The sequence below is a fragment of the Humulus lupulus genome, chromosome 1 (assembly GCF_963169125.1).
Source record: "Humulus lupulus chromosome 1, drHumLupu1.1, whole genome shotgun sequence".
Classification (NCBI taxonomy): Eukaryota; Viridiplantae; Streptophyta; class Magnoliopsida; order Rosales; family Cannabaceae; genus Humulus; species Humulus lupulus.
Window position 1 is genome coordinate 64731151 of NC_084793.1, and position 20355 is coordinate 64751505.

A 20355-nucleotide genomic window follows, 5' to 3' on the forward strand; every position below is an offset into this window, starting at 1 on the left:
GCTCCTATTGGCTTTAAACGAAGAAAATTAAAGATTTATCCCCTAATCTATGCAATTTTCTTCACGGGATTAGGTCCAAATCGATGCAATTGACCCTGACCCTAGTCTTCAAGAGTCTGAAACTGGGATGAGTGAGCTATTTCACGCTCACTAAGGTTTTGATGAATCTTCATGGGAAATGATTCTTAACCTTGAACTAATAACCCTCCCGTTCATTAAATTTAGGAATGATCGATAAAATCATGCTCTTAATGAGGATCTACTGTGTTATTCCACTATAACCGATAACAAGCTTACTCAATCATAGCTTTGACCTAAATAGCTTGCAATAACTAAAATATTGGTGACTCTTGATGGGGAATGATAAATTATCTTGACACATATTACGCACCTATTGAATTTAATTGAGGAAAGATTGAGAAATTCCCCACAAAATTAGGATTTGAAGCCACTAAATGCAAATCGTTAGAGGAATTCCACTGTAAACAAAACATTTAGTTTCCTCTATCATAGAACCACTCTTTGCGTTTTTTAATAACCTAGGAGTATTTAAACATAAATTTGGAGCAATCGATAAATCCATCACTGACTCATGTCTCGATGAATCGCACTCTCAATCAATAGAGTTATTTCACTATAAGAAAGACCAAGGCCCCTCCTAGTGTGTCTTAATCAATTGATTTTACAACAAATTATCTCCTTTTTGCTTTAAACGCAGAAAATTAAAGATTTATTCCCTAATCTATGCAATTCACTTCACGGGATTAGTTCCAAATCAACGCAATTGACCCAGACCCTAGTCTTCAAGAGTACGAAACTAGGATAAGTGAGCTATTTCACACTCACTAAGATTTTGATGAATCTTCATGGGGAATGATGGTTAACCTTGACACTAATAACCCACCCATTCATTAAATTTAGGAATGATCGAGAAAATTATTCCACTATAACTGATAACAAGCTTACTTGATCATAGCTCTGACCTAAATAGCATGCAATAACTAAAATATTGGTGGCTCTTCATGGGGAATGATGAAATATTTTGACACATATTACGCACCTATTGACTTTAATTGAGGAAAGATTAAGAAATTCCACAAAAAATTAGGATTTGAAGCCTTAAATGCAAATCATTAGAGGTATTCCACCGTAAAATAAAACATTTAGTTTCTTCAATCCTAGAATCACTCTAAGTATTTTTCAATAACCTAGGAGTATTTAAAAACGAGTTAGGAGCAATCGATAAATTCGTCACTGACTTATGTCTCAACGAATCACACTCTCGATCAATAGAGTTACTTCACTGTTAGAAAGACCAAGGTCCCTCCTAGTGTGTCTTAATCGATTGATTTCACTAAAAATTAGCTCCTTTTGGATTTAAACGTAGAAAATTGAAGATTTATCACCTAATCTATTCAATTCACTTCACGGGATTAGGTCAAAATCAACACAATTAACCTTGACTCAGGTCTTCATCAGTCCGAAAACTGGGATGAGTGAGCTATTTCACGCTAATGAAGATTTTGATGAATCTTCATGGGGAATGATGATTAACCTTGACACAAATAACTCACCCATTGACTAAATTTTGAAATGAGTGAGAAAATCTTGTCTCCAAAGGAGGATCTATCGTGTTATTCCACTGTAACCAATAACATGCTTACTCGATCATATCTTTGACCAAAATATCTTGCAATAACTAAAATATTGGTGACTCTTGATGGGAAATGATGGATTTTTTGGACACAAATTACACACCTATTGACTTTAATTGAGGAAAGATTGAGAAATTCCCTTCAAAATTAGAATTTGAATACATTAAATGCAAATCGTTAGAGATATTCCACCGTAATAAATTTTTTTTAGTTTCCACAATCATAGAACCAATCTAAATGTTTTTCAATAACCTATGAGTATTTGAAAATGAATTACGAAAAATCGATAAATTCGTGACAGACTCATGTCTCAGCAAATTGCACTCTCAATCAATTAAGTTATTTCACTGTAAGAAAGACTAGGGTCCCTCTTAGCGTGTCTTAAGTGATAGATTTTTCCGCATATTAGCTCCTTTTGGTTTTAAATGCATAAAATTGAAGATTTATCCCCTATTCTATGCAATTCACTTCACGAGATTACGTACAAATCAACGCAATTGACCGTGACTCAGGTCTTCGTGAGTCCAAAACTGGGATGAGTGAGCTATTTCACGCTAACTAAGATTTCAATAAAACTTCATAGGGAATGATGCTTAACCTTGACACAAATAACCCACCCGTTGGTGAAATTTAGGAATGATTGAGATAATCATGTCTCCTAATGAATAACTATCGCGTTATTCCACTATAATCAATAACAAGCTTACTCAATCATAGATTTGACCAAAATAGCTTGCAATAAATAAAATATTGGTGATTCTGTATGGGGAATGACAAATTATTATGACACAGACTACACACCTATTGACTTTAATTAAGTTAAGATCGAGAAATCCACACAAAGTTAGGATTTGAAGCATTTAAATGCGAATTGTTAGAGATATTCCACTGTAATAAACACATTTAGTTTCCTCTGTCATTGCACCATTATAAGTGTTTTTCAATAACTTAGGAGTATGTGAAAATGAATTACGAGCAATCGATAAATTCGACACTAACTCATCTCTCGGCGAATCGCACTCTCGATCAATTAAGTTATATCACTGTAAGGAAGAACAAGGTCTCTCCTAGTGTGCTTTAAGTTTTATCCCACAATCTATGCAATTCACTTCTTGGGATTAGGTCCAAATCAACGTAATTAACCGTTATTTAGGTCTTCGTGAGTCCGAAAGTGGGTTGAGTGAGCAATATTACGTTAACTAAGATTTCGATAAATCTTCATGGGGAAAGATGCTTAACCTTGACACTAACAACCCACTCGTTTATTAAATTTAGGAATGATTGAGAAAATCATGTCTCCTAATGAGGATCTATCACATTATTCCATTCTAACCAATAACAAGCTTACTCGATCATAGCTTTGACCTAAATATCTTGCAATAATAAAAATATTGGTGACTCTTGAAGGGAAATGATGGAATTTTTTTGACACATATTACACACCTATTGACTTTAATTAAGGAAAGATTGAGAAATTCCCCACAAAATTAGGATTTGAAGCCATTAAATGCAAATCGTTAGAGGTATTCCACCGTAAACAAAACATTTAGTTTTCGCTATCATAGATTCACTCTTACTGTTTTTCAATAACCCAGGAGTATTTAAACATTAATTAGGAGCAATCGATAAATTCGTCACTGACTCATGTCTCGACGAATCGCACTCTCGATCAATAGAGTTATTTCACTGCAAGAAAGACCAAGGTCCCTGCTAGTGTGTCTTAATTAATTGATTATATTGCGAATTAGCTCCTTTTGGCTTTAAACGCAGAAAATTGAAGATTTATCCCTTAATCTATGCAATTCACTTCACGGGATTAGGTCCAAATCGACGCAATTAACCTTTCAAGAGTTCGAAACTGGGATGAGTGAGCTATTTCATGCTCACGAAGATTTCGATAAATCTTCATGGGGAATTATGCTTAACCTTGACACTAATAACCCACCCGTTCATTAAATTTAGGAATGATCGAGAAAATCATGTCTCTTAATGAGGATCTATCGCGTTATTCCATTATAACCGATAACAAGATTACTCGATCATAGCTTTGACCTAAATAACTTGCAATAAATAAAATATTGGTGACTCTTGATGGGGAATAGTTAATTATTTTGACACATATTACGCACTTACTGACTTTAATTGAGGAAAGAATGAGAAATTCCCCACAAAATTAGGATTTGAAGCCATTAAATGCAAATCGTTAGAGGAATTCCATCGTAAACAAAACATTTAGTTTCCTCTATCATAGAACCACTCTAATCATTTTTTAATAACCTAGGAGTATTTAAACATGAATTTGGAGCAATCGATAAATCCATCACTGACTCATGTCTCGATGAATCACACTCTCAATCAATAGAGTTATTTCACTATAAGAAAGACCAAGGCCCCTCCTAGTGTGTCTTAATCAATTGATTTTACAACAAATTATCTCCTTTTTGCTTTAAACGCAGAAAATTAAAGATTTATCCCCTAATCTATGCAATTCACTTCACAGGATTAGGTCTAAATCAACGCAATGGACCCATACCCTAGTCTTCAAGAGTACAGAACTAGAATGAGTGAGCTATTTCACTCTCACTCAGATTTTGATGAATCTTCATGGGGAATGATGCTTAACCTTGACACTAATAACCCACCCGGTCATTATATTTAGGAATGATCGAGTAAATCATGTCTCCTGATGAGGATCTATCTCGTTATTCCATTATAACTGATAACAAGCTTATTTGATCCCAGAAACAGCCTCGCGCCGCGGCGCCCAAGAACAGGGCCGTGACGCTCCTTCGCGAACCCAGAAATCTGGGTTTTTCCCCTGCATTTCCCCGAGCCAAAACACTCCCAATTCATCCCAAACTCATACCTAAGCCCCAAAACCAACTCAAAACCCCAAATAGACCATTTAACAACCTATAAACATCATAAGCAAACTCAATCACACAACCACACCCAAAAATCCACTCTTGGGTTTCAAATTTCAGAAACCTAAACTATGGTTTCTAAGACTTAAACCACAGCTTGAAAAATATGCACCTTGCCTCTAAAATCTTAACCCACATCAGAAACAGAATGTAAACATGTTAGAACTCTTACCTCAATCAAAACTCAGCTTGAACTCTTCTCAATTCCAACTTCAAGCCCCCTTTTCTTTTGATTATCCTACTGAATTTCAAGTAAAACCATCCACATCTCTTTTAGGTTCCCACACTTAATCTCTGTAAATTCAAGCTGAATTTCAACAAAGACAGAACACAAATTCTTACCTCTGAACAATTTTGGCCTAAGCTTGATCTTGGTTACTTCAAACCTCTTAATTCTCCTCCTAGGACTCAAATTCAGCTCCTCTTTTGTTCTATCTCTAGGTCTCAAAGTTTAGCATAAACCAACTATCACCAAGTATAATACGTAAATTCCCTTTTCCTTCTGCTGAAGGTTATCTATTTTGTCAAATGACCATTCCACCCTTCCTCAAATATCCCTTCCTAACTAAACCTCAAGGCCCTTTTTGTCATTTCATTTCTGTTGCTATTCTACCACTTTCCTCACCTAAAATCTGTTACCCTCAATAGTTACTAATGGTTACCCAGGTTACTCAATCACCAATAACCATTAACCACAAATTCTCAACTCAACTCACAGAATTTCCCCAAAGTACCCCTAGGCTCCTCCCGAGCCGGGTATAAAATCCCGTTGTGACTTTTGAGTTATCTAACTCTCTAAGACCGTCTCGACACGTGCATCACATTAATATCACCACACCCACGTGGTACAAACCACATAATATAATTATCATATTTATGCCCCCAACAGGCTAAAATTACCAATTTACCCCTATCATGCAAACGGGGCCCACATGCATTCTAATCACATAATTATTTAAATTCATATATTATCATATTAATTCACTTATCGCCCTCCAGGCATGCTAATCAAGGTCCTAAACCTTATTAGCAACTTAGGGTGTTACAGGGATCCTGTCTTTACCTCCAAGTTTTGGGGTGGATTGCAGATGGACAGTTTGAGGGGTCTTGGAGTAAGTATCTCCTATTGATTGATTTTTCATATAACAACAGTTATCAATCAACGATTGGAGTGGCTTCATATGAAATGTTATATGGGAGGAGGTGTAGATTGCCCATTCATTGGGATGAGATGGGTGAGAGGAAGTACTTAGGACCAGAGATGGTTCATAAGACTAATGAGGCTATCGAGAAGATCCGAGCTCGAATGCTCGCTTCGTAGAGCAGACAGAAAAGCTACGCTGATCCTAAGCGTAGGGACGTGGAGTTCCAGGTAGGGGACCACGTGTATATGCAAGTCTCACCACTTCAAGGGGTGAGAAGGTTTGGGAAGAAGGGCAAGTTGAGCCCTAGATTCATTGGGCCTTTTGAAATCTCGGAGAAGATCGGGAAGGTGGCCTATAGATTGGGACTACCACCGTTACTGTCGAGAGTTCATGACGTATTCCACATTTCTATGCTTCGGAAGTACGTCTCATATACGACTCATGTGTTGAAGTATGAGGACTTATAATTGCAGACAGATTTGTCTTATGAGGAGCGACCGGTTCAGGTATTAGACAGGAAAGATAAGGTTCTACGAAACATGACGATTCCTCTAGTTAAAGTGTTATGGAGGAATAACAAGGTCGAGGAAGCGACCTGGGAGCTTGAATCAGCGATGGGGGATCAGTATCCCGAGTTATTCAGATACATTTCGAGGAAGAAATTCTCAGTAGGAGGGGATAGTTGTAACGACCCAAAATCACTAATAACGCTGAAGGACCTTGATTAGCGTGTCGGGAGGGCATACATGATATACATGTGATTTAATGGTTAAAGGAATTATTTTGTGGCATGCATGGTTAATATTATTATATGGATATGTGATATGCATGTGGGCCCTTTTTAGCTTATAAGGGCATACTTGTAATTTTGGCCCGTTGAGGGCATAAATGTGATTATATGTGAAAAATTATTGAGACCACATTATTATGTGGATATATTTGCAGCATATGGCTTGAGACGGTCCTAGTGAGCGCATTGGCGAAATAGTCACAATGGGGTTCAATACCCAGCTCGGGGGAGCCTAGGGGTATTTTTGGGAATTTAGAAAATATATCGAGAATTATTAGATAGTGAATAAGTGAATGGTAATTAATTGTAATGACAAGATTAATTAGAAAACATTAGGAACATTTGAGGAATTAGCGAGAATTGGGGAAAATGACCATTTTACCCTTTAGTACCCTTAGAAGGTTAGAAGGCTTGAGGGGCATAATGGTCTTTTGGTAGGCAAGTGATATACTCAGAAGTTACTTAGGATTAAGGTAAAAGGAAGTAGAAGCAACTCAAGCTCTCTCCTTCACTCTCACGATTTCTCTGATCTCTCTCATTGTGCTTTGAGGTTAAGGAAGGAAAAGGAAGAAAACTTAGGCCTTGAGTTGGTGTTCATTGAAGGAAAATTTAAGGGAATGGCTGAGCTGAGGCTTGGATGTTAGAAATTAAGCTCAGGAGCTTGAGGATATAAGCTCAAGATCAGTACATTGAAAGCTGGTGGGAGATTCAAACACAATTAAGGTAAGTTCTCTATTATTGATTATGTTAGGAATTCTGGTACATGAGTAGAATTAGACTGGGTTTTTGGATGATAATGGCTGTTGAATTGGGATAGTGATTTTGGTATAGTTGCAAAGGTTTTGGTGTCAAAAAATGTGTAATTTAGTCTTGAATTCATAGCTAGCTTTATGTTGAGTTGGGGAGGTTTGTAAGAGGAAATTTTGGGAAGAGATGGATGGGAGAAACATATGAAAAACCCAGATTTTTTGGGTTCAAAGAGTGCGCGCTGCGACCCAGATCTGGGGCACAGCAGTGCATGTGCCCAGAAGGGCCTGGGGTGGCCTTTGATTTGGGGGTGTGCCGCGACCCACTAAGCCAAGTCACGACCCGCCTCCCATTTGGCTTGGGTCCTTACTCTCTGACATGGGGGCAAGTCGCGACACGCTAAGCCAAGTCGCGACCCGCTAGGGGATTTTAGCCTTAGAATTGTTTCTAGAATTGGCAAGGCTCAAGGGTTCGAACCTAGGCGCTCAGGACAATTTCTACTACCCGGTTTAGTAGAAATTGAGATCCCAGAGGCTAGTTTCTGTCTACTAAGTATTTATTTGGATTGGAAGTTAACAATAACCCATTGGACACTGTGACTAGGTTTATCGCCAAGGCTCGAGACTGAAGATCATGCTCGAAACCATTCCATTATCTTTACTTGGAATTAAAGGTAAGAAAACTACACCCTTGTGTGGCTGCATTGGAACTTAGATTCCCTGTATTTGAATACATATGTTGAATGATTTTGATAATGTCATGTGAGCATGAAATAAACGACCTAAGAGAGTCGGGGCTGATAACTTGTGCACAGGACGCAGCTTAGCCACTGTGAGCCAGGGTCAGCTAGATAAACACTGGACTCGACTTAAGCGAACTGGATTTAGTGGGCTAAACAGAGGGTGCGGCCTAAGGGCGTCGACCCTGAGTATTGTGTATTGGTTGAGATAAACTGTTGAATATAAATGTTTATTGTTATTAGCTTGATGCTATGTCTTGTTAAGTATATGGTTAACTGTCTTGTGAATTAATTAATTATCCTCATTGATTATGTTATGTTGCTATAGTTTTCTTGCTAGGCCTTGGCTCACGGGTGCTACGTGCTGCAGGTAAAGGCAAGGGTAAACTGGAACAACCATGAGTTGGAGAGCTCTGCGGCGAGGTGTACATTGTCGGCTGCTCGTCCACCACTGTAAGGCGCTCTAATATAATACTTTTTAAAAAATTTGCATACTCATGAGCTTATAGAAGAAAGCCACTTATTATTTGAAAAATTCAAGTGGCGCCTTGCTAAAACATGCAAGTTGGGTCCAATAGTTTAAAGATAAAAATAATAGTTTCGTGCAACGTTTTAAAAATAAATAAACTTCAAGTCCCACTGAAAAGTTAAAAATAAACATAACATTATTCTTTAGAAATTGGTGTTAAGCTGATCATTTTCTCGCCCATAGGGTACCCCCACGCCACACAAACCCTGACGTTGGAACTCCCCACCTCACAACGCGTGCCAAGGAGAAATCCTATTTGCTACCTGAAAGGGAAAGTAAGGGGGTGAGCGAAAAGCCCAGTAAGGAAGTGCAAATAATACACAAATAAACACTACAAAACATATTCATATACATACATCGTTATACATTCTAAACATCATTATCATAACCGTCATCATCATAAACATTATCATCATATCTTTGTGAACATGACCCCCTGTCTTGTCCATGTCACATCCTGAGGTAAATAGGAACTCTGGTCCTTGAATAACCTTGGCGCGTTCGCCCTATGAGTTATGTCTTTATATCCTTAGTAACTCGGGTTACGTCTTCATATCCTTAGTAACCCCTTTGTTGTATTGCACTCAACACGTTATGTTGACGCGGTTTTTCGCCAGCAGTGAATTATATGAATAACTAGGATGAATTAGTGCTTAATGGTAAACCGTAATAAGAAAATGATAATGATCAAGGATGATGAAAATCAACTATCAAGAGAAGAACAATGATCACTCCTTTTTACGTGGTTCGGAGGTTAAAATCCCCCTAGTCCATGAGTCAATATTATTACTGTTTCTCTCTCTTGCTATTTTTACAGAGTATTTTCCTTACAAGAAGAATCCAACCCCTTGCACTACCCAGAGTTTTGGTATTTATAGGAGAATGATCTCTGAGTAGGTATTGGGGTCATCCTGTGATCTCTTCATCCCTCACGTCATCTCTGTGACACTGATGATTAATATCTAAACCTGACATTTAAGTGTGGTCTAATCAATTGGTAAAAATGGATAATGGGCCGCATGGCCTAAATCAGGTGTGGGATGTCTAATCACGCACGTTTATATTGCGCATCCGAGAATTCGGGAATAAAACAGACACGTGATGTCTGTTATATGCATGTGGTCAACTTTACAAAGACCCTGGGGTATGTCAGGCTTCTGTGGTACCATGATCTTAATGTAAGTCTAGCTCGTGTCTTTTGGCGCCATAGTTATACAATAGTTCCATGTGATAAGCTGCTAAATGATTCATCAGTTCGAGCTATTTGTCTAGGGGATCGTTCCAGGTTTCCTCGAATGAATGGTGAACACATGGCGTATTGCTTATGGCTTTTTATTAGTTCGCTTCTCCCAAGTTGCCTCAACAAAGTACGTGCTGATACTCAGGGCGTACATTTGCCCCCAAGCCCCTGCCCATGATCTATGATGTCACTTTTGACTTTCACGGTGGGGGCTTTTCAACTTCCTTTTCGATTATCCGGACCCTGTCCATTACTTGAGTATCAGACACATGGAACGCCGTGATTGGCGTCTGTTCAGGTTTCGAGGATTGTATTATATGGCCTGGCCACCTTTTTGTCGCCGTTTCGTCTTTCGAGTTACGACCCTCGTCTCTCACATTTGTTTGATTGGACGACCCTCGTTCCCTAATGTCTTTTATGTATAAATAGGGCTGGCCATTTTCAGTACTCTTTACCTTTTATTCAAAAAAATTCTTCATTTTCTCTCTTCCGAGTCTCAAAAACTCTTCTTCTCCTTAACACCCCAGAAGCCCCCCTATTCTTGCCACAAAAACCCTTCAGACGCCCCAGTCTTGAGGATTTCTCCAGGGCTTACACCTCTATGCTGCTTGCACCTTTCGTCTGGAATATATATTGTAAGTTTTCTACTTTTCGTGTGTTTCGGTTTCCTTTTTCTTTGACATGCAAACCTACATCTCATACTCGTAAACAGTATGTTGTTTCTGACTGGCTTTTGGAGCATAGGTTCCGATTCTAGGCATACGGAGTAGACCCAAAAACATGTCTAGGATTGTGATGTTCACAACTAGGTAATTTCTGGGTAAATTGCTGGGTAAAATTAGGAAATACCCATTCGGGATATGGAAGATGAGAGGTCTTTAGGGTGTAAAACCGGGTAGCTTAGGGGTCACGCTTCCTAGGTGGTTTTCCTCTCAAAACCTCTCCCCAAGGCAAGTAATAATCTGACCCTCTTGACACAAGGATCCCTGAATATCAGGGATCCGTTGGGAACTTGGGCGTGTAGCAACGGCAGTGCGTGGCTTCACACCGCGGGCCGAGATTACCTCAGCTCATGCATGAAAACCCTTGTTCTTCTTGCGATGTTTGTCCTTTCATAGCTTTTAGGTCACCTACTAAGTATTTCATCATTCTTGTTTGCTAGGCGATCAGATGGGGCCCAAAAGGAGTGTGTCTAAGAAAAGCGTGGCCGGCTCGTCGTCCCAGCAATCCAGCAGAGGGAAGGAGGTCGTGGTGGAGTCTACCATCCCCCAGTTCGGTCCCACGGTGGAGAAGGAGATTGAGGTGGGACCTGATGCTTTCTTTGAGGTGGAGATGATAGTCTCGAAGATCACGACCCAAGGGAGGGTCAACAAGATAATGTTGTCCCATAACATCGAGGTTGGGACTAGTGTCCTTATTGCCCGACCTCCCTTCGAGGGTGAAGGGAGCTGTGCACCCCTCGATGAAGACTTTGCGGCCTGGAGTGATAAGCATCTCAGGGCCGGGGCCTTCCTCCCCCTAGATCAGTACTTTGCCGAATTTCTCAATTATGTGAAGTTGGCACCATTTCAACTTCCTCCGAATTCCTATCGTCTGCTGGCGGGGCTGAGGTATCTTTTTCTGAAGTATGAGTGGGAGGTCCTTACCCCGGCAGACATCCTCTACTTCTTCTGCCTCAAGGCCAGATCGGATCAAAGGGGACGAGGTGATGGGTTTTACTACCTGACCCGCTTCCCAAACTCATCTGCAGTTATCAAACTTCCCAGCCATCCCAACAACTTCAAAGATCAATTCTTTATGTCGAAGGGGTTTTGCAACTGCGAGTACCATTACTTCAATCATCCTCGTAAGCTTCCTTTCTATCCTCAGGTCCTGTAACTATTATTACCTTTTTCTTTTTCCATCTTTCCGCATGTATACTGACTGGAGCATCATCATGCAACTATTTTCGCGAGGACGGCCAGATCCGTGACCATTGGGGGTCAATATGATACCCTGGCGCGGCTCCCACCCAGTGAGAAGGACTACCACCAGCTCATGTCTGATGACACGATGTTGGCGTGTATGTTAATCTCCACAGGCCAAACTTTGGCCTTGAGGAGGACGTGATCCAATCATCCAGTAGCCTGCATGTTGGCGCCTATTCCCGAGGGCAATGCCACGGCCGACGGTGGCGACGAGTAGGAAGAGCAGGCCAAGGTGCCACTCGTGTGGAAGAGACGAGCTCCGGAGGCTGCTCGGGACCCCATTTTGGACCAAGCTCAGTCAGGGGTAGCAGTTGGTCCCTCCGGCCAAGGTAACCCATATCCTTTTAGGGACGTAGACAGGGTTGCCGCAGAACTTAGGCTAGCTAGGTTTAACCTAAGTCAGCTCATACACCGCCACCAAAACGACCCAGACCGTAACATAACCTTGCTCCAATGTGTAGATCAATTAGTACTGCGTCATTACATGGGTCGTCCTAGGGGTACCGTAGTAGTAGACAACACTTTGTCTTTTAGGTCGGCCTTTTTTGAGGAGTATGGGACCAACCTTAGGTAGTGGACCTCCCTTCTCGAGGGTATAGTTGCTCCAGGACTCAGACAATACGTAGAGGAGTCCAGTCCTGAGGCAGATCCTGACCCAGAACCCCCTTTGATTCACGAAGTAGTAGACTTAGACTCCCCCTCCCCTATAGAAGTTTCGAGGTTGGAGGTCATGGAAATAGACTCCTCCTCTAGCTCGGAGGGTAGGATTTTTTATTTTATTTATTATTTTACTTTGTATGTTCTTTCCTTGCAAACTGATGAGCGTATATGTATACTTAACATATTTCCTTTCCTTTTTCAGTTGAGATGGCACAACGAGGAGAACCTGACATCCGATCAATGTTCCAGGAGGGGAGATCGAGCGGCGGTCCCCTGGTCAAGAAGCTTCGACCCACGTCGAAGAAAACTCCTCCGGCCGCGACCATTTCCAAATTCCCGGCCAAGGGGGCAGGCATGGGCTCGGGAGCTGCGCCTGCTGCATCTACGGAGAAGAGGGGCTAGGCCGTACCTCCTCCTCGCCTTCCTACAGCTCCTACTCGGGACCAGGTAGCACCAACCGGTCCTCCGGCCTCGACGATCCCTTCCGCCTCCGTTCATATTCCTGTCAATCCCAGGACCTGGAGCAGATTCTAGATACCTTTCATGGGACGGTCTATGGTACGGCGAACTACGCTGTGGAGCACTTCTACAAGGCCAAGCCCAACTACCTGAGGGCGATTGAGGAGAGAAGCCCGGAGAACGTCATGGAGTCAGCTCTGGGAATGAACCTCACGGTAAGTACCTTTCATGACCTGATCTTCATGATATATATAAGTCACAAATATTGGGAAAATTTTATCTATTATTATTTCTATTCAATGAACATATATTTATACAAGTATATGATAGGTGTGAACCAAATCACAAATATACAGAAAATAAATTAGCAAATTAATAAGTTTCCTAGAATAAGAATAGCTGTCAAATCTTTGAATATTTGACAGCCTTACAAGAATCATTATAAGTTAGGAATGTTCCTAAAAATAGTTTGATTTTCCCACACTCCCCCTCAAGCTGGTTTAAAAATATCCTCCATAGTTAGCTTACTATTCAAAAAATCAAACTATTTTTTAAACAATCCTTTTGTGAATACATCAGCTACTTGTTGTTCAGTAGGAATATAAGTCATACACACTGAACCATCCTCTATTTTCTCCTTAATAAAATGCTTGTCCACTTCCACATGTTTTGTACGATCATGCAAAACTGGATTGTGTGAAATTGAGATAGCAGCCTTGTTATCATAATACAACTTCATAGGAGATGACTGTGATACCTTCAATTCTTCAAGTAGCCTTCTTATCCACAAGATCTCACAAATACCTTGAGCAACAGCTCGAAATTCTGCTTTAGCACTACTTCTAGCAACCACACTCTGCTTTTTACTTCTCCATGTAACTAAGTTACCTCCAACAAAGGAACAATAGCCTGAGGTAGACCTTCTATCCACTACACTACCAACCCAATCCGCATCTGTATAAGTCTCAATTTGTAGATGACCCCGTGGTTTGAACATGAGTCCTTTCCCAGGTGTTCCCTTTAAGTATCTCAAAATTCTATAAACAGCTTTGAAGTGTTTCGGTCTAGGTGAGTGCATGAACTGACTTATCATACTCACAGCGAATGCTATATCTGGACGCGTGTGAGATAGATAAATCAGTCTTCCAACCAGCCTTTGATAGCACTCTCTGTCCTTTACATTCTCCTCTTGAGCGGGTTGCAATTTTTCGTGTGGTTCAACCGGTGTTTCAGCGGGCTTACACCCCAACAAACCAGTCTCATTCAGAAGATCAAGGACATATTTACGCTAATTTACAAAGATACCTTCTTTGGACCTAGCAAACTCCATTCCAAGAAAGTATTTTAATGCACCCAAGTCCTTGATTTCAAATTCTTCAGCCAACTTCTTCTTTAGAGCTTCTAGTTCACAATGATCACTCCTTGTTAGCACAATATCTTCTACGTAAACAATTAAGATAGCAACTTTACCTTCCTTTGAATGTTTATAAAACATAGTATGATCAGCTTGACTTTGAGTGTATCCATTGTGTTTTATCACCTTTCCAAAACATTCGAACCATGCTCTTGGAGACTGTTTAAGTCCGTACAAGGACTTCTTCAGTTTGCACACTTTTCCCCCTTCAAAACTCTTCTCAAAGCCAGGAGGAGGACTCATAAATACCTCTTCTTCCAGATCTCCATTAAGAAATGCATTTTTTTACATCTAATTGATGTAACAGCCAATTAGAGTTCACTCCAAGGGAAAGAAGTACTCGGATAGAGTTTATTTTTGCTACAGGAGCAAACGTTGCTTGATAATCTATCCCATAGGTTTGAGTGAAGCCTTTTGCAACAAGCCTAGCTTTATATCTCTCAATACTCCCATCAGCTTTGGTTTTTACTGTAAAAACCCACTTGCAGCCTACAACTTTTTTCTTCTCAGGTAGCTCAACCATCTCCCAAGTATCATTCTTTTTTAAGGCATTCATTTCTTCAAACACTGCTAATTTCCAAGCTGATTCCTCTAGTGCTTCCTGTATGTTTCTAGGCACAACAAGGTTTGAAATATTTGTGGTAAATGCTCTATGAGTTTCAAACAGTTGGTTATATGAAATATATTTGGCAATAGGGTATTTAGTACAGAAGGTGCAGATCTGACTTAATGTTTCTTGGTGTTATTTCTACAGAAGGCTTGGATTCAGGATTAGTAACACTTGGAGGCAAAGGATGAATAGAATGAGAATTGTTACCTGGAGTATTCAAATGACCATCACTCAGGGCTTCAGATTGATCAGGTTCTGAGATGAGTTGCTGGTCTTTATTTCTTTCAATGACATTCTTTCTAGTATAAACCACAGGCTCAAAATTTTGACGATTTTTAATCAACCGTAGTATTTTTTTATCTGACAGACCAATTTCAGATTCAGTTTCAATAGTTTGAACATCTTTAAGAGAAGGAGAAGCATCCAATATAATATTCGGTAAAGGAACAAGTTCCCAAAAAATTGATTCTTCTAAATTCTCCCCCTGAATTAAATTTTTCTGAAAATATGGAGTAGTTTCCAGGAAAGAAACATCCATTGAAATATAAAAAAATTTTGTAAGAGGATTGAAACACTTATATCCTTTTTTATTAGGGGGATACCCAAGAAAAACACATTTTTTAGCTCTTGGTTCAAATTTAGACCTAGACCTTTTAGGAATGTGTACATAAGCGGTACAACCAAAATTTTTTAAGGGTAATTCAGAATAAACCCGAGAATTAGGAAAACCTTTTTTGAAACAAGATAAAGGAGTTGTGAACTGTAAAACACGAGTAGGCATCCTGTTAATCAAATAAGAGGCAGTAAGTACAGCATCTCCCCACAAATATTTAGGCATATTCATGTAAAACATCATAGCCCTAGCAACTTCTAACAAATGTTTATTTTTGCGTTCAGCTAAGCCATTTTGTTCAGGGGTGTCAGGACATGAAGATTGATGTAATATGCCTTTTCTACTTAAAAAACTGCCCAGAATTTTATTAAAATATTCTGTACCATTATTAGATCTTAAAATGCTGATTTTAGTTTGAAATATGGTTTCAATCATAGAATAAAAATCGGTAAAAAATTTTGCCACTTCAGATTTTTCTTTCATTAGGTAAACCCAACAAAGACGAGTATGGTCGTCTATAAACGTAACAAACCATTTTTTACCAGAAATTGTGGTGACCTTAGAAGGTCCCCAAACATCACTATGAAAAAGGTAAAATGGTTTAGAAGGACAATAAGATTTTTGGATATAAGATTTACGTTGACTCTTGGCCAGTAAACAACTATCACAATGAAAGGATAATGGATTTAATTTCTTAAATAAACCAGGAAACAAATGTTTTAAATAAGAGAAACTAGGATGGCCCAATCTATAGTGCCAAATCATTATTTGATCATAAATAGTAAAAGAACTGATACTACTAAGTCCTTGAGCAATTTTATTATTAAATAGAATATCCTCAAAATAGTAGAGACCATTACTCATCCTAGCGCTGCCAATCGTCTTCCCCGAGCTCCGGTCCTGAAAAATACAATGAGATTCATAGAAAATAACACAACAATTAGAATCTCTGGATAATTTACTAACAGACAGGAGATTACTATGAAGTTGGGGAACATGGAGAACAGATTTAAGATCTATTCCCTCAGATATTTTAATTAAACCTTTCCCTGCAATTAGTGATAAACTACCATTAGCTATCTTAACTTTACTGGTACCTGAACAAGGTTTATAGGATTTAAATATATGTGAGGAATTGGTCATATGGTCAGAGGCTCCGGAATCAATTATCCACGGAGTAGATGTTGAAAGAAAAGAATGGAGAGCATGTTTTTCATTACCTGTATGTGCCACAGAAGCAACAGAAATACCAGAGGGTTGCAAAGTGGATTTCAGTAATGTTTGAAGATGCTCCATTTGCTCTTTGGTAAAGGGGTTGGTTTCAGCTTCATTTGTTGTAGGTGCTCCATGTCCCCGCCCAGATTTGCTCTTTCAGTTTGCTGGTTTTCCATGAATTTGCCAGCAAGTCTCACGAGTATGGCGAGGTTTGTTACAAAAGTCGCACCACACCTGTGGTTTCTCATCAGATTTGTTCCAGGCAGGTTTAGAGCTTCTTGCTCCCATATTGGAAGCCAAGGCTGATCCCTCAACAATAGTTCCAGCAGTCTTCTTTCCCAACATAACGTTCCTTCGACTTTCTTCCCTTCTCACCTCAGCGAACACCTCACTAATAGGAGGCAGCGGTGATCTACCAATAATTCTCCCCCTTACCTCATCAAACTCGACATTAAGGCCTGCCAAGAACTTGTAGATCCGATTATTCTCAACATTTTTCTTATGATGTTGTCCATCCTCAGTAGATTTCCATTCATAAGTATCAAAGAGATCAAGATCCTGCCATATTCTTTTAAGAGAAGTGAAATATTTAGTAATAGTATCCTCACCTTGCTTTGTGTCACTGAGTTTGAGATTCAACTCAAAAATCTGAGATTGATTCTCCAAGTCAGAATACATCTGATTTACATTGTCCCAGAGTTCCTTAGCAGTTGGGTAACACATGTAGTTGGAGTTGATGTCTTCTTCCATAGAGTTAACAAGCCAAGTCATCACCATAGAGTTCGCTGCGTCCCAGGCAGCGTACGTCGGATCGTCCTCCTTGGGAATCTTCTTCTCTCCCATTAGGTATCCCATCTTCCCACGTCCTCGCATGTACATTCGAATTGACTGAGACCATCTCAAAAAAATTTCACCATTAAGTCGAATGGTGGTGATCTAAACTGGGTGAGATTCAGGGGTAATTTTAGAGGATTCAACAATATTAGGAATGGCTGGAGTGGATTCTAGGGTAGCATCTGACATGGTGGTTGAAGGAAATGAAGAAGGCAGAGAGAGAAAGGGTAGGTTTAGCTCTGATACCAAGTCACAAATATTGGGAAAATTTTATCTGTTATTATTTCTATTCAGTGAACATATATTTATACAAGTATATGATAGGTGTGAACCAAATCACAAATATACAGAAAATAAATTAGCAAATTAATAAGTTTCCTAGAATAAGAATAGCTGTCAAATCTTTGAATATTTGACAACCTTACAAGAATCATTCTAAGTTAGGAATGTTCCTAAAAATAGTTTGATTTTCCGACATTATATTTTATGCGCCTAACTGTTTCTTTGCAGGCAGCCCTGGCTTAACACAGCAGCATATCTCGGGCACGGGCCAGGAATGATGAACTTCAAGCTGAGCTGGCTGCGGCCCAAGCCGCTCTCGCCGCTTCTCAACAGAGCGAGCAAAGCGCCAAGGCTTCCTTGGTGGCGGCCCAGGCGAGTGAACAGGTGGCGAATGCTGCCTTAACCACTGCTCAGGAAGGCGAATAGGTGGCAAGGGCTGCCTCGGTAACCCTTCAGGCTGAGCTCGAGGGGGCTAAGGCCAAACAACTTGAGGTCAAGGCGACCCTTCTAGAGGAGAAAAAGGCATAGACCTCCTCCATGGAGAGTATGCTTTACCACTTCTGGGCCTTCAACCAGGAAGGAAATTTCTCCTTCATGGCCTCCGCCGGGTGGGGGCACTACCTTGAGAAGTTCAAAGTTCGGTTGCAACAAGAGCTGCAGGCGTCGACTGAGACCGGGGAGACCTCTACTGCCGACGAGCAGGAGGTTGAGGAGGTGACGTCCTCAGAGTGGCCTGGGGGAGCTTAGAATTTTTTGTATTTTTACTTTTATTTACTTTTGTTTGTAAATACTAAGCACGAGGTTATTCTCCTCGAGACATTTTGTATCTTTAGTCTATTTAAGTTTTACTTGTTGGTTTCCAATCTCTCTCGTTCTTTATCATGTGCTAGGCAGAATCTTAGTTCGCGTTAGTTTTTATCGAATCCTTCGCTTTTTCCTTAGAAAAAACATCGTTAATCGATTTAACTAACTTTTAAGTTTTGGCACCTGGTCGTGTTCAGGATACTTAATTTTAAAATCTTAGTTCGTGTTAGTTTTATCGACACCTCGTGTTTTTTTAGAAAAAATATTGGTTAATCAATTTAACCAACTTCTAAGTTTTGGAACCTGGTCGTGTCCAGGATGCTTAATTTTGAAAACTTAGTTCGTGTTAGTTTTATCGACACCTCGTGTTTTTTTAGAAAAAACAATGGTTAATCAATTTAACCAACTTCTAAGTTTTGGAACCTGGTCGTGCCCAGGATACTTAATTTTAAAAACTTAGTTCGTGTTAGTTTTATCGACACCTCGTGTTTTTTTAGAAAAAACACTGGTTAATCAATTTAACCAACTTCTAAGTTTTGGAACCTGGTCGTGTCTAGGATACTTAATTTTAAAAACTTAGTTCGTGTTAGTTTTATCAACAACTCGTGTTTTTTAGAAAAAACACTGGCTAATCAATTTAAGCAACTTCTAAGTTTTGGAACCTGGTCGTGACTAGGATGCTTAATTTTGAAAACTTAGTTCATGTTAGTTTTATCGACACCTCGTGTTTTTTTTAGAAAAAACACTGGTTAATCAATTTAACCAACTTCTAAGTTTTGGAACCTGATCATGTATAGGATACTTAATTTTAAAAACTTAGTTCGTGTTAGTTTTATTGACACCTCGTGTTTTTTTAGAAAAAAACACTGGTTCATCAATTTAACCAACTTCTAAGTTTTGGAACCTGGTCGGGTGATCTGCCCCCCAAGTAATCAGGAAGTGGACTTGCTTGGTTACTTTGAACTAATCATACAAACAAAATCGTACATAGACATAAATGAAACCATAAACCATTTTTTTTATAGTTAATTGGCCTTTATATGCAAGCCTTACATACATGAGTGATTTGATCACTGATAATACTTTCTCAAATGCACAGCATTCCAGGTCCGTGGCACCATTTCTCCATTAAGCTGGGCCAATTTCAAAGTACCTTCCTGTACAATTTCGATGATCTGATAGGGCCCTTCCCAGCTCAGGCCTAAGGTACCATCTTTGGGGTCCTTGCCTGCCAGAAACACCCTTCGGAGTATCAGGTCTCCTAATCCAAAGGCACGCCTCTTAACCTTTGAATTAAAATAGCGAGTGACTTTTTGCTGATAATGCGCAAGACGTATCTGTGAATCTTCTCGCTTTTCATCAATCAGGTCGAGGGACGTGCTGAGGAATTTGTCATTCTGCTCCTGGCTGAAGGCCTAGACTCTGTGTGAGGCTATCTTTGTTTCGATAGAAAGGACGGCCTCACTCCCAAAAGTCAGGGAAAAAGGGGTGTGCCCCGTCGAAGTTCGGTGTGAGGTCCGGTACGCCCACATCACCTCTTGGTGCTGCTCGGGCCAAACTCCCTTGGCCTCGTCCAACCTCTTCTTAAGGCTTGCCTTGAGCGTCTTGTTCACAACCTTAACCTGCCCATTAGCCTAGGGGTAGGTCATTGAGGAAAAATTCTTAAGTATGTCGTGTCTTTCGCAAAATTTGGTGAAGAGGTCGCTATCAAACTGGGTTCCATTGTCC